Source organism: Urocampus carinirostris, chromosome 5 (assembly GCF_059441175.1).
Source record: "Urocampus carinirostris isolate Australia breed hairy pipefish chromosome 5, RoL_Ucar_1.0, whole genome shotgun sequence".
In the NCBI taxonomy this organism is placed as follows: Eukaryota; Metazoa; Chordata; class Actinopteri; order Syngnathiformes; family Syngnathidae; genus Urocampus; species Urocampus carinirostris.
Genome location: NC_142353.1, coordinates 3,192,603 through 3,204,918, shown reverse-complemented (window position 1 = coordinate 3,204,918; position 12,316 = coordinate 3,192,603). Strand labels below are relative to the sequence as shown.

General features: G+C 38.7%; 2 non-coding genes across 2 annotated transcripts; both read left to right on the top strand.

The window, feature by feature from the left end:
• The first annotated feature begins 8,188 nt into the window (after window positions 1–8,188).
• trnat-agu (transfer RNA threonine (anticodon AGU)) lies at window positions 8,189–8,261 on the top strand. Its single transcript has one exon. It is a non-coding gene; the product is annotated as a tRNA-Thr (tRNA).
• Window positions 8,262–11,907: 3,646 nt separating this feature from the next.
• Window positions 11,908–12,103, top strand: LOC148364979 (U2 spliceosomal RNA). Its single transcript, XR_015850601.1, has one exon. It is a non-coding gene; the product is annotated as a U2 spliceosomal RNA (small nuclear RNA).
• Window positions 12,104–12,316: the final 213 nt, after the last annotated feature.

Sequence of the window (12,316 nt, the reverse complement as noted above, 5' to 3'; positions counted from 1 at the left end):
TATCACACCTTGAAGGAATCCTGGACTAAGTGAATTGGCAAGAATCATGGCTCCAACAGTAGAGATGTATTTTGAGAACAACGGCAGGATTGTCAAACTTCTTGAAGAAAGTAACTCTACTCATATGGTTGCCAAAGATGTGGGCTTCTCACAGTCAGCTGTATCGAAGATTTGGACCAAGTGCAAACAACATGGGAAGGTTGATAAGTCAAGCGTTCTGGTAGGCCAAGGAATACATGTAGGCGTAAAGATAAACATATATCTTGAAAACGGAAAAAGCACAAGACAATTGAAGGGAAAACGGGAGGAAAATGGAATCTATGTATGTGACAGAACTGTGCAGAATCCCCTAAAAGAAATGGGATTTTCATTTAGGAAAGCTAAAAGGAAACCAAAGTTGACGCTTAAACACAAAAGAACAAGACTGCAATGGGCTAAGGAGAGGCAATCATGGACTGTGGATGACTAGATTGAAGGTTATCTTCAGTAATGAGTCACGAATCTGCATTGGACAAGGTGATGATGCTGCAACTTTTGTCTGGTGCTGTTCCGGTTAAATTTACAAGGAAGACTGCCTAATGAAAAGGCAAGGAGGGGGTGGCTGTGGTCATATCTTCAATAAATGCACAAGTTTGCATAGATATTTTGGACAGCTTTCCTATTCCTTCAATTGATAAAATGTTTCGGGATGATGAACTCTTTTTCCAAAATGACAATGCGTCATGCCACAGAGCAAAAACTGTGTAAGCATTTATTGGGGAAAGATGCACTGTCATGGCTTGCAAAGAGCCCAGATCTCAACCCAATTGAAAACATGTGGTGCCAATTGAAAAGATTGTCCACAGCAAGGCTCCGACCTTCAAAGAAGATCTGACAACTGCAATCAAAGATTATTGGCAACAGATTGATGGAGAATACGGTTTGTCGCCCATCTAGTCCATGCCTGAGAGACTGCAAGCTGTCATAAAAGCCAAAGGTGGTGGAACCAAATACTAGTGATGTGTTTTGATTGTTATTTCTATGTGTTTTTCATTTTTTCCTCAGAATGGAGTGATTCCATATTTTTTCTCCTGCACTTTCTATGTAAAAGTAGTATTTACTGATGAAGGATTTTATTATTCTGTGCAGACATATAGTGTTATGCTAACTGTTTTTAATAATTAATAACCCTATTACAAATAAGTAGAAGAGGGCTGTTTTAAAGTTGTTTTGAGGTTTAACCGCCAGAGAGACAAAACAGGAACTGAAGAGGTGGAGGACAAGGTACCGCGGAAAATCTCTGCCTGTTGGAATCCAAATGTTGTGGTGTTTCCCGGAACCGTACCCCAGCCAGTCACACACGTAAGAGAGGGTGTCATCTGAGACTGCCGGAAAAGAGAGCCAATATGCATCTTAAGAAACAGATTACAGATGTCATGTAACCAATAAAATAGGAGTAAGTAGTGTTTTGGCTGTCTTGATTTGAATATTGTATATACAACTCTTCGGGGCTCCTCGGGTGGGGGTCTCTCTCTGATGACCACAGGAGAGCAGAGATTTGTATTGAGAGGGAACCGAGCCCCGATATTGTATTAGTTTTTTTTTTGCTGTTAGGAATAAAATCTCGGGTTATTCGGCTGATTGTTTTCCTGTTCTTCTCTCTAACAGAACGAGCATGCATAATTATTAGGAAAGGTGAAGTTACGGTTAATATCGGTTTAAATAGTAAATTTGAGTTCAATAATTTGGTGTCAGATTATCAACTTGAGTTTTGTGATATAGACCTTTAACCTAACATTGACCCCCACAAAGTTTATTTTATTTTAGTGTGTCTTGAATGCCAAGGAGTTGCACCTTTGAAAAACGTTATTATTTTTTCATGCTGTTTATTTGAGTTTGTTCTACAGAATAAAATGTTGGAGTGAGTACAAGACTGATGATTTCATACTTTTTGCGAGGGGTTGTAGAATGGAAATAATAATGAGTACCTTTTGTGTCGTTCACACAGAAAGATCACGCCGCATACAAGTTGCATTTTGTTAGAAATGTAAACAATCTTACAAAATTTGGAATTGAGCATTAAGCTCAGCAGTGTGAACCTAGCCTTATTCTCCACTCAGCCCAATATGTTATTTTCAGAATTCATGTCAGGACTTAACTGTGCAAAATAAGAGCTGTGATTGGCTGTTGCCCAAGCCCTGAGCAACTGAAATGTAATTTGGCCATTTGTAGTTAAAAGCAAGTCGCAAAATTGCCACCCTTTAAAACGGATAAAAACATTTAAACAATTGTGGATTGAGCTTCTTTACTCAGACAGTTTTCCCAAAACACAATATTATTGTTTGAGCCAGGGGTCTAAAACTAAAACACGATTTACTTGAGAGCTGCCAGTGTTAGGGGACGTATCATGTCAAACATTCCACTATTTTAGAATATCTTAAATATTTTATTATTAATTTTGACACAAAACAATATTTAAAGATGAGAAAATAACCATTAGAAATCAGTCAGTAAATAAATGAATTAGTCATTCGTAAATAATAATAATCATTTCGCTGTCCCTCCCTTTCTGTTGATCTGCCTCTCCCTGTCTCTCTCCCTGAGTCTGTCTTTATATGTCCCTCCCTGTCTCTCTTTGTCTCTTTCTCTCTCTCCCTTCTCTCTCTTATCTGTCTCTTTGTCTCCCTGTCTCTTTCTCATTTTTTCTCTCTCTATCTCTCATCTATTTGTCTGTCCCTCACTCTCTCTGTCTTTCTCTATATGCAGGGTTCATTTTACCTCTGAAAAGTGATGGGTCCCAGGGACTCGCATGCTCAAAAATCTATGGGTCCGAACAGAGATGAGTCCCCAAAATTTAGTGTTATCGCGGTTGAAATTATAAATCGGCGACAAATTTACAATATAAATCTATATATTCATTCAGTTTTAATCATCACAGTTTATTGGTAATACAAATCAGTTATCACTTCAAGATTTTTCAGTTCACAAAAATATTGTACATCATTCAAAATAATATTGCTGAAATATGAGTCCATATTTTCATGAAGTTTTAATCATTACAGTTAATTGGTAATACAAAGCAGTTATCACTTAATTTTCAGTTCATATATTCTTTGTGGTTTGCTGTCCCGCCACGGTTGTAATGCCTTCTCAAGGTCCAATCCATTATCATCCTGCTCATAGCGTAACCAGGAATATAATTGAGTCCATTTTGGCAGAAAAGTCCTTTTCTTGCTAGTATTCTTTTGTTTATTTTCTTTCGTCGAATCGCTTCAAAACACGTGTTTTCCTTGCCTTCGCGGTCTTCTGAAGAATTTCTCCGCCGTTTTTTCGTGCCGGAATGATTGCCGTTGTTACTACTTTCTGTATTATGTTTCGACTTATTACGGACACTAAAGAAATTACCAATTTTTTGTTGATTTGCACCTATTACTGTTTCTTCGGAGGCATACTTCTCTTTCACTCGACAACCGCCACAACAATGATGTCATCTCGTTTGCCGGTAAATCTTTGTTACAAAAAAAATTAAAGTAATCAGGTAATAATGACAATTTGGTGTCAAAAACGTTGCTCCCCGGGTACGCACGCTGATTTGACACAATGCGTCCCTAGCAAAAATGATGCGTCTAAGAAGCAGGGACGCGGGCAAACGAGAACAGTGTCCATATCTCCCCATGTTTCTCTATGTCTTTCCATTTCTCTGTTTCTCTCTCTGTCTCTTCCTCAGTCATTTTGCTCACACTACCTTTCTCTGCCCTCCGTCTTTGCCTCACCGTGTCACCCTCTCTCCTATTCTGTTTTTGTGAATCTGTCTCTCCTTCTCTCTTTCCCTCTCCTCTGTCCGATTTGCTCTCTCTCATTCTTTCAATGGTAGCGGCCAGCAAAGTACATTGACTTTCAAATACTGTATTTAAAACACACATCACAACTAGTGTTTTTCCAGCTGATTTTTTTTAGTCCTGCATGCAGTGTTTTGGCTGCTATTTATCATTCATGTCAAACTCCGGTGGGCAAAATTCAAAAGACCAAGTTAAAGGACCATTTGGAACATTAAATAAATCGGAGGCTGAAGATTTTCTTTTGTATATTTTAGTCTGGTCTTTACACACATTATACTCTCTTCAAGGATTTCTCCATGTAAACCGCTTATTCTGCCCACCAGCGCTGCTTTGACCGAAGTGTAACTGACCATAGTTTTTCGTAGTCTGTGGCTGGGCATTCAAGTGAGGTGCCCCAGCCACCTAAGTTGGTGTGGTGTCATGATGGACTCCACGCTGCAACCTACCCTCTCCAAAACCTCTGTGTGTGCCACTCTTTCCCTCCATGTGATGCCAAGGATCTTCTGGAGACATCTTACATGGAAGGTCTCCAGGCTTCTCAAGTGGTGTCTGTAGAAAGTCCATGCTTCACATTCATACAGTTGGGTAGTTATTCATATTGCTCTGCATGTAGACAAGCATTTTGTATACTCTGAACTGACCAAATGATAATGATGCTTGCTTGAGGTGTTTCTGGATTTCTTCATTCAGCAGGTGTTAGACAATGTGCTCCACAGATATTTGAAGGAGGGCACCTTAAACTTTTTCCCTGCGGCTGTGAGGGGTATTGGGTTTGGTGGGAGGTCAGCACTGGACTCACAAAGTACCTCTGTCTTCTTTGTGTTACCGTATTTTCCGCACTATAAGGCGCACCTAAAAGTCTTGTTTTTTTTCAAAAGCTGACCATGCGCCTTATAACACAGTGCGCCTTATATATGGCTCAATATTAAATTCGCAAGGTCTCGCAACTACGAGAAACAGCCGCCGACTCCATTTTTCGCGCTGTGCATACTGGGAAATATTAAACGATTGGTAGTTGCCGGAGCTCGTGTTGTATTTGTTTACTAAGTGGCAAAATGGCTACCCCATTAAACTGCTTAATTCATATTCAACAAATACAGTATTTGTCTGAATCCAGGGTTATGACTGGTGAAGATGTAAAGCACAATTTACCTTAAACAAACGCAGAATTATTCAGAATGTCACGTTTGAGAGAGAGAGAGAGAGAGAGCGAGAGAGAGAGAGCGAGATTCTCTTTCATACGTGCATTTGTATAAGAAAATGGCTCCTGTTAAGAGACACGCGTACAACGCCGAGTTTAAACTCAAAGCGATCAGTCACGCAGCACAACACGGCAATAGAGCGGCAGCGAGAGAGTTAAACTTAAATGAATCGATGGTACGGAAGTGGAGAAAGGATGAAGATAAGCTCCGCCAAGTAAGGAAAACTCAACAAAGTTTCCGTGGCAATAAAGCAAGATGGCCAGAGTTAGAGGAGACACTTGAACAGTGGGTTGTTCAACAAAGAGCGGCAAGCAGAAGTGTCAGTACGATAACTATACGTATGAAGGCAACAGCGCTGGCACAAAAACACCGGACGTGTTGGATGGCCCATTCACTGAGATATGGTCAATTCGAACACAGCAGAAGAAGAATTCGAGGGATTCGTCGATGAGGAGCTTATAGAGTGATCTTTGTTTTTCTTTTGTGTGTTTACGTTTTACATTTTACAGTTATTATGTTATTGCTTTGCACTCGTTGTTTTTGCACATTACGAGTGTCACTTTATTGCGATTGCACTAACGTTTCATTTAAAATAACAGTATCAGACGTTTTTTTCTTTGCGTGTTGACTAAATGGACAAAAAATAAAATGATATGTCGATGTTGTTCAAAGATGTGTCACGAAAATGCTTTACCTCAGAGAAAATAATAAAACGGCTGTTTATTTATTTTGGGAGTGAATGGAGTTGTGGAAAGCTTGTTTGTTAATAAAGTTTGACCTTTTTGAATATTTTGTTGACATTCCCTTGAGCGTGGCAACATCTAGAGGTTGCATAAAGTAACTACATTCTCTACTGTAGTCAAGTCGTCACATTTATTTACCGTAAATAGCCCTTAATCCCAAAAATGTCTCGAAGGACTGCACAGGATTACAATTACAAAATTGCACAATTACCTGATCTTAAACCAGCATGCACTTATAGCGCCTTATAATGGGGTGCGTCTTATGTATGGCATAAGTTTTAAAATATATCATTCATTGAAGGTGCGCCTTATAACATGGTGCGCCATATAGTGCGGAAAATACGGTAATCACAAGTCCCATTCTGGTGCATGCAGTTATAGCTACTGTGAGGATGTTTTGCAGGGCCTCCGGTGTATGGGCTACCAGGGCTCAGTGATCAGCGTGTTGTAACTTAATGATGGCCTGTCTATTCTTTAAAAGTGTAACACATGAATAAAGATTCTGAATACTGTATATAAATACAAAGTATATAGACACCCAGTACCTTTGCACGGTATATATTTTCTTGTAAGGAACTCTATTTAGAATTTCTGTTTTAATGACTTGACACAATTAAAGAAAAAATCTATTCATGTAAAGGATTTCCTGTTTTACAGACTAGTAAATTACAGTTCGATAGTGCCTGGAAGTGTATCAGTTCTAAATGTAGGACTTGTCACTGATGTCACATTCGGTCCGGTCAAATCAGGAAGTAGATGATTGCAATTTCAATTGTATTGACGTTAGCCCTACTGATTTTTTTACTTTTTTTTTTTTACTGCAAGTACAGTATTTGATCTGAAGTGATACGTTTAATGCAAAAAAAAATCCTTAACATATAATGTGGTGTTTAAATTATCTCTTAAAAGTGCCAGTCTATTTCAATCCATCATGATTTGGGGAGACTTACGCTCCATTTATGTAAGGACTATATGGATTCAACGATTTATATTGAAAAGTCTTATTAAATGTTCATCAAGTGCAGAAAGTGCGCGCAGGTAGCATTCTGTTGGCGATGCCCTCGCCTCGCTTGTGTCTCTGCTGTGTTTTTCCAACATAAAGGAAAGCTTGATCACTTTGTCCCCTTCAAGTCGACCCAGCGCTTTGAAAAGATTACAAGAAGCCATTTAAAGAACCCTTTCTATATCATCACTGTCACTCTATCACTTTTCTCTCAACTGGGAGGAAAGTCGCTTTTGTTTGCTGGTCAAGGGTCCTTGTAGAGGTCGACAGAGGTCACAGCGGACATAGTTGACCTCGTTCAGGTCATCACCTCAGGAAATCATCATAAAAAAGCTGGCGAGCGTTTGAGAGATGTTTTGACACTTGCAGAACATGAGCCAAAAGTTAAGGAACAGGTTTTTGACTTTTTAAACAATTTTTTACCCCATAGTTTAAAGCAGGGGTCGAACACCTTTTTTGATCCAAAGGGGCAGGAAAGCAATAAAAAGACTGTGATAAGATTTATACTGGCCCAAGGCCTCTGTAATAAAATTACCAATAAGTGACCCACTAGTATTGTTGACTGTGGTATGAAATACTTTTGTACAAAAAAATAATCACAATTTTACCAGATGATGACAGTAGCAATTTGGCCACTTTGCCCTTGGCGTTCTGTGAGAATTTTTATTTTCGACATGGTGACTGTGAATGAATAAGTTGACTGTGAGGAGTATTATTTTCACCAAAATCCAAAACAACTGCATGTGCTTTATTTGCCAAGAGACTTTGGCTGTTTTAAAAAAAAAAGACCATATCAAGAAGCACTGCCAAATGAATTATGTTGAATACAAAAAGCTAACTGCAAACAAACTCTGTGAAAAGGTGAAGCGACTGGAAGCTGTTTAATGTTGTGCTTGTTGAAGAGACCCTTTGGGTCAAATGAAAATGCCTCAAGGGCGAGCTACAAGGCTGTGACGCTGATCGTCGAGCACTCGAGTATATATATATATATATATATATATATATATATATATATATATATATATATATATATATATATATATATATATATATATATATATATATATATATATATATTTTTTTTTTTTTATTTTTTTATTTTTATTTTTAAATTATTTTATTTTATTATTATTATTTTTTTAGACCTGCGAAGCTCCGAAGCCGCAAACGTGGAACCACGAAGTAGCGACGCCCCTTGAAAAATGGTAGTAAACCAGAGGCTATGAGTTCAATTCTCACCAAGGCTTGTTGTGTCCCTTTAATGAATCTGAAGGAATTTTAAATCCGAAGAAAGTATCGGTGCACATCTCGAGAAGATCCCTGCGATGGGGATAAAATTTAGATTGAAGGATCCCCACTTGCATGTTATCTTGGTTTTACATTTATATATTAGTTTTATTGCAGATAGCTGAAGATATCTGTGGCCTTGTAGTTCAATGGATAGAGCGCTGGTCTAGTAAACCAGAGGTTGTGAGTTCAATTATCACCAAGGCCTTCTGTCCATTATTATGATAATTATCTAATAATTGTTTTTAATATTGTATAACTTTAAGAAAATATTTTATTTTTTTAACTTTTTTAAATTTTAATTATTTTATTTTATTATTATTTTTTTTTTAGACCTGCGAAGCTCTGAACCTGCAAATGTGGAGCCACGAAGAAGCGAGGTTCCACTGCAATAGTCACTGTCCCTTAAAGTACATTTGCAAATTAGTTCTGGATTTTTATGATTAATAAATGAATCTTGATAAGTCTACTTAGTGCCCATCCCTAAAACAAAGTTGGTGATTTAATTATACTGTATTGCAGTTTTTGAATATGTTACCTGGAGATTCCATGCAAGCATAAAGAAAAAAAAAAGACAAAATTGTGTCATTAAAGAGGAATCTTAATAGCGATAATAGACGTGTTCCTTTGTGAGCATTTTGATGTCAAATAAAAAGTGAATCATTTTCATTGTCTTTTATATGTGTTTGCATGTCAACTGCTGACGGTCCGTTTGAAAATTCAACTTAGCAAGCATCCGCGGCGCATCCTTTGTGAAGAGATCCTTAAGCATTCTTCATGAAAGGCGACGATCGAGCTGACGCTGTAGGGCCTGAAGTGGAGGATGTATGCGCGCCGTTCCCTGCAGAACGCCTGTTTAAATGAGATTAATCTTGACAAGTGAACTTCAGCTGGTAATAAAAACCCCTTTTTATCTGCAATGCAAACATTAGGGACGCCCACCCGAATGAATACCTAACTCTGGAATTAGCATAAGAATAGCTCAGCTGTGTACGGCCCTAATGCTTAAACTAACAGAGCAGGACACACATACACACCAGCCACGCTAATGAGTGGTTTCACTGTTTGAGAATGTTGTCTGGCCTCTGTGGTAGCGTCACCGTGACCATGAGCGGGAGGAATGCTGGGAAGCAGACAATATTGTTCTGTGGCATCCATTCGACGCTCCCCTAAGGAGTCTACAACAACCGGCCAGCATCCAGCACACACGGATGTCCTAAAACATGCCAGCCGGAAGGAAGTCTAGCACTATTGTTGAAAGTTAGGGTTAGGGTTAGGGTTAGTGGTAGGGATAGGGATAGGGATAGGGTTAGGGTTAGGGTTAGGGTTAGGGTTAGGGTTCGGGTTAGGGTTAGGCATAGGTATAGGGTTAGGGGTAAAGGTTAGAGTTAGGGCCAGGGTTAGGGTTAAGGTTATCTTACGGCTAAGGTTGAGCCTAGGGTTAAAGCATTTCTAGGTTTCCAGGAAGGTTTTTAAATTAGTCTTTAGGCTTCAAGTTAGGGATTTAAAGTGTTTGTTTTTCCACCTTTGGTTTTAAACTAGTTTTTAGGCTTAATGAAGGGTTTTAAAACGAATCTAGTGTTTCCAAACAGGGTTTTCAATTAGTCTTCATGTTTCTTTATACGGTTTTAAAGTGTTTCTAGGGTTTCCAAGTCAGACTAGGGTTAGGTTAGGGTTATGGTTTGGGTTAGGTTATGAAGCAATCTTTCTTTCCCAAGGTCCCCTAAATCTGAGGCCCTTGGGAAAGTAAGTTTTTGCACTGGCCATTCAGGAAACTGGAGCTTTTCTTGTTTTACCTGCGTTTGTTTAATCCATCTGGAAAGAGAGTGTTGAGTTTTATTATCCAGTGTAATTCTGCCTTGCGTCTTTCTTCTTGCGTCCAATTGCTGTTTGTTTGTAGGCCCCATATTTCTAGTGCCTGTAGCCCATGGTGTATAAAGTGGGCTGCTAAGTGTGTGTTAGTTTCCCTGCTGTTTCTGATGTTATAAATGTGTTGTGCTAATCTACATCTGATTGAATTTCCTGTCTCTCCTACATATTTAATGTCACAGTGTTTACACTTTATGACATATATACAGTTTTCCGTATTAGGTGTGAGTGTTTGTTTAATTAGGTAGTTTGTGGGCCCCCGTGTTCGTGTTATGTTGATTTCCGGTAATTTACTTTTTACTAAGTAATCTTTGAGGTTTTTGTTTCTTTTAAAGACTGAGATGATTTTGTAATCTTGAATTATGTCTGTGTTCTGTAGTGTCTGGTTTATATTTTGTTTAATTTTTCTATTAGCAGTTTGGCTAAATGCTGAGTAGGTGCTTATTAGGGGGATGATTTTATGCGTGTCCAGTTGCCCTGTGGTTAAAAATGTTTTACGGACTTGCCTGAGGAAAGATCTAGAGTATCCTCTTGGTCTCAGTGCCTTGAAAAGGGTTTGGGTAGCCTTTTCAAAGTCCGTATTCTGTGAGCAGATTCTGTGGAATCTGAGCAACTGTGATTTTATTAAGCCCCTCTAGGTGTGTTTTGGATGTAGGCTGTTTTTGTGTAGGAGCGCATGTGTGTCTGTGTCTTTAAAGAAGGCTTTAGTGTCTAAAGTTTGTGTTTGGGTGAATGAGGGTCCTTTGTAAGTGGTTGTGTCTAGAAAACCTATCTGGTGTTCATTTGTGGAATGTTTGACTGTAATTGTACAATGGTGTGTGTTGAGGGTTTGTATGAATTCGTTGAATTCCTCTATGCTATGTGTCCATGTTCCCCAAATGCCATCCAAGTATCTAAAATAATTGGTGGGTAGTTTGGCGCATTTTTCAAAAGCTGTCTCCTCCCAATGTGCCATGTAGATGTTAGCATAGGCAGGTGCAAATTTTTTGCCCATGGCTGTACCACTGACCTGTAAGTAGAATTCCTTGTTGAATTCAAAGTCGTTTCTAGTGAGGCTAATTTCTAGGAGTTGTACTAATTCTGTGTCTGGGCGTTTGCCGTCCGGGTGTTTTTCCATCCAGCGCTTTACTGCTGTTAACCCTGCGACTGTGTTTATGTTTGTGTAGAGGCTGCCTATGTCAATGGTGAATAGGATTGTTTCCTGCGTTATTCTAATCTGTTTTATTTTGTTTACAAAGTCATATGTGTCTTTAATGTAGCTATTATGTTTTGTGGATAGCGGTTAGGGTTAGGGTTAGGGTTAGGGTTAGGGTTAGGGTTAGGGTTAGGGTTTTTTCTTTTCTTCTTTTATTTCATTTTCCTTTTCTTTTTTATTTTCTTATTTCTCCTCTTTTCAAAGTAATAAGGTGCATTTTGCTCACTTTTAGTCTGTATTTTTTTACAATTTGGGTTTTAGCACACTTTTACTTTGATATTTTATTGGGGCCTATAACTATCCTACTGGCGGCCACAGTTGGCCCCTTGGCAGCGAGTTTGAGTTTCTTCGATTGGATGTATTACAAATGCTAAGTTTTGTTTGACAGTTTGTGTAACTGTGCTTAGTATTTAAAGTATTGTTTGGTTTTCTTTCCTGAATCAAAGTTTTTGTGCACCATTGGGAGGTGCTTAATATTTCAGATGCTGCCTGACCTACAAACGAGTTTGGTTCCGGACAATCGTTCATAAGTTGAATTTGTCCGTTGTCGCTTCAGTGCTATATTTTATATTTTTATGGTTTATATAAGTATGTTTAAGGCTTGTATAACTATCCTGTGTTGTTGTTTTTTTTACTAAAAATAAACATTTAATACAAAAATATGCTCTATAAAGATAAATGAAGTAAGGTTTAACTTACTTTGGGACTTGCGGTTCATGAGGTCCTCATCTGTGGTAAAAAGTGGCCAAAAAAAGTATTCCATTTTCTCAAACGCATTCAGCTTTCTTATTTCACTTTTCTTTCCAACTGCGGATCTAGATATTGTGTACTATCTAATGTAGGTGTCACATTTGACCCCAATCCGTGTACTTTCTATGAAGTCACTATCTTTGATTTTTGCATTTCGGAGATGGAATATGAGCTTGCTCTGTCCACTCCACGCATCGGCCCGGTATTGCAGTACCTCCGGGAACGGTGCATTCGCAATGATCGCAGCAAGGCTTTAGGGCTAGGACCTTAGCTTGGCCTTTTGGCTGAGTGTAAGTGTCCCGGCTCCTAGGCTTTGTAGCGTATTATGAACTGACCGATAACGGATAATGGATAATGAATAACGAAGATAGATCAATAACCCTTAAACCCCCCCCCCCCCTTTCAAAAGAAACGGCTCACCTCTTCTTTACACTTTGCACCAACCATAT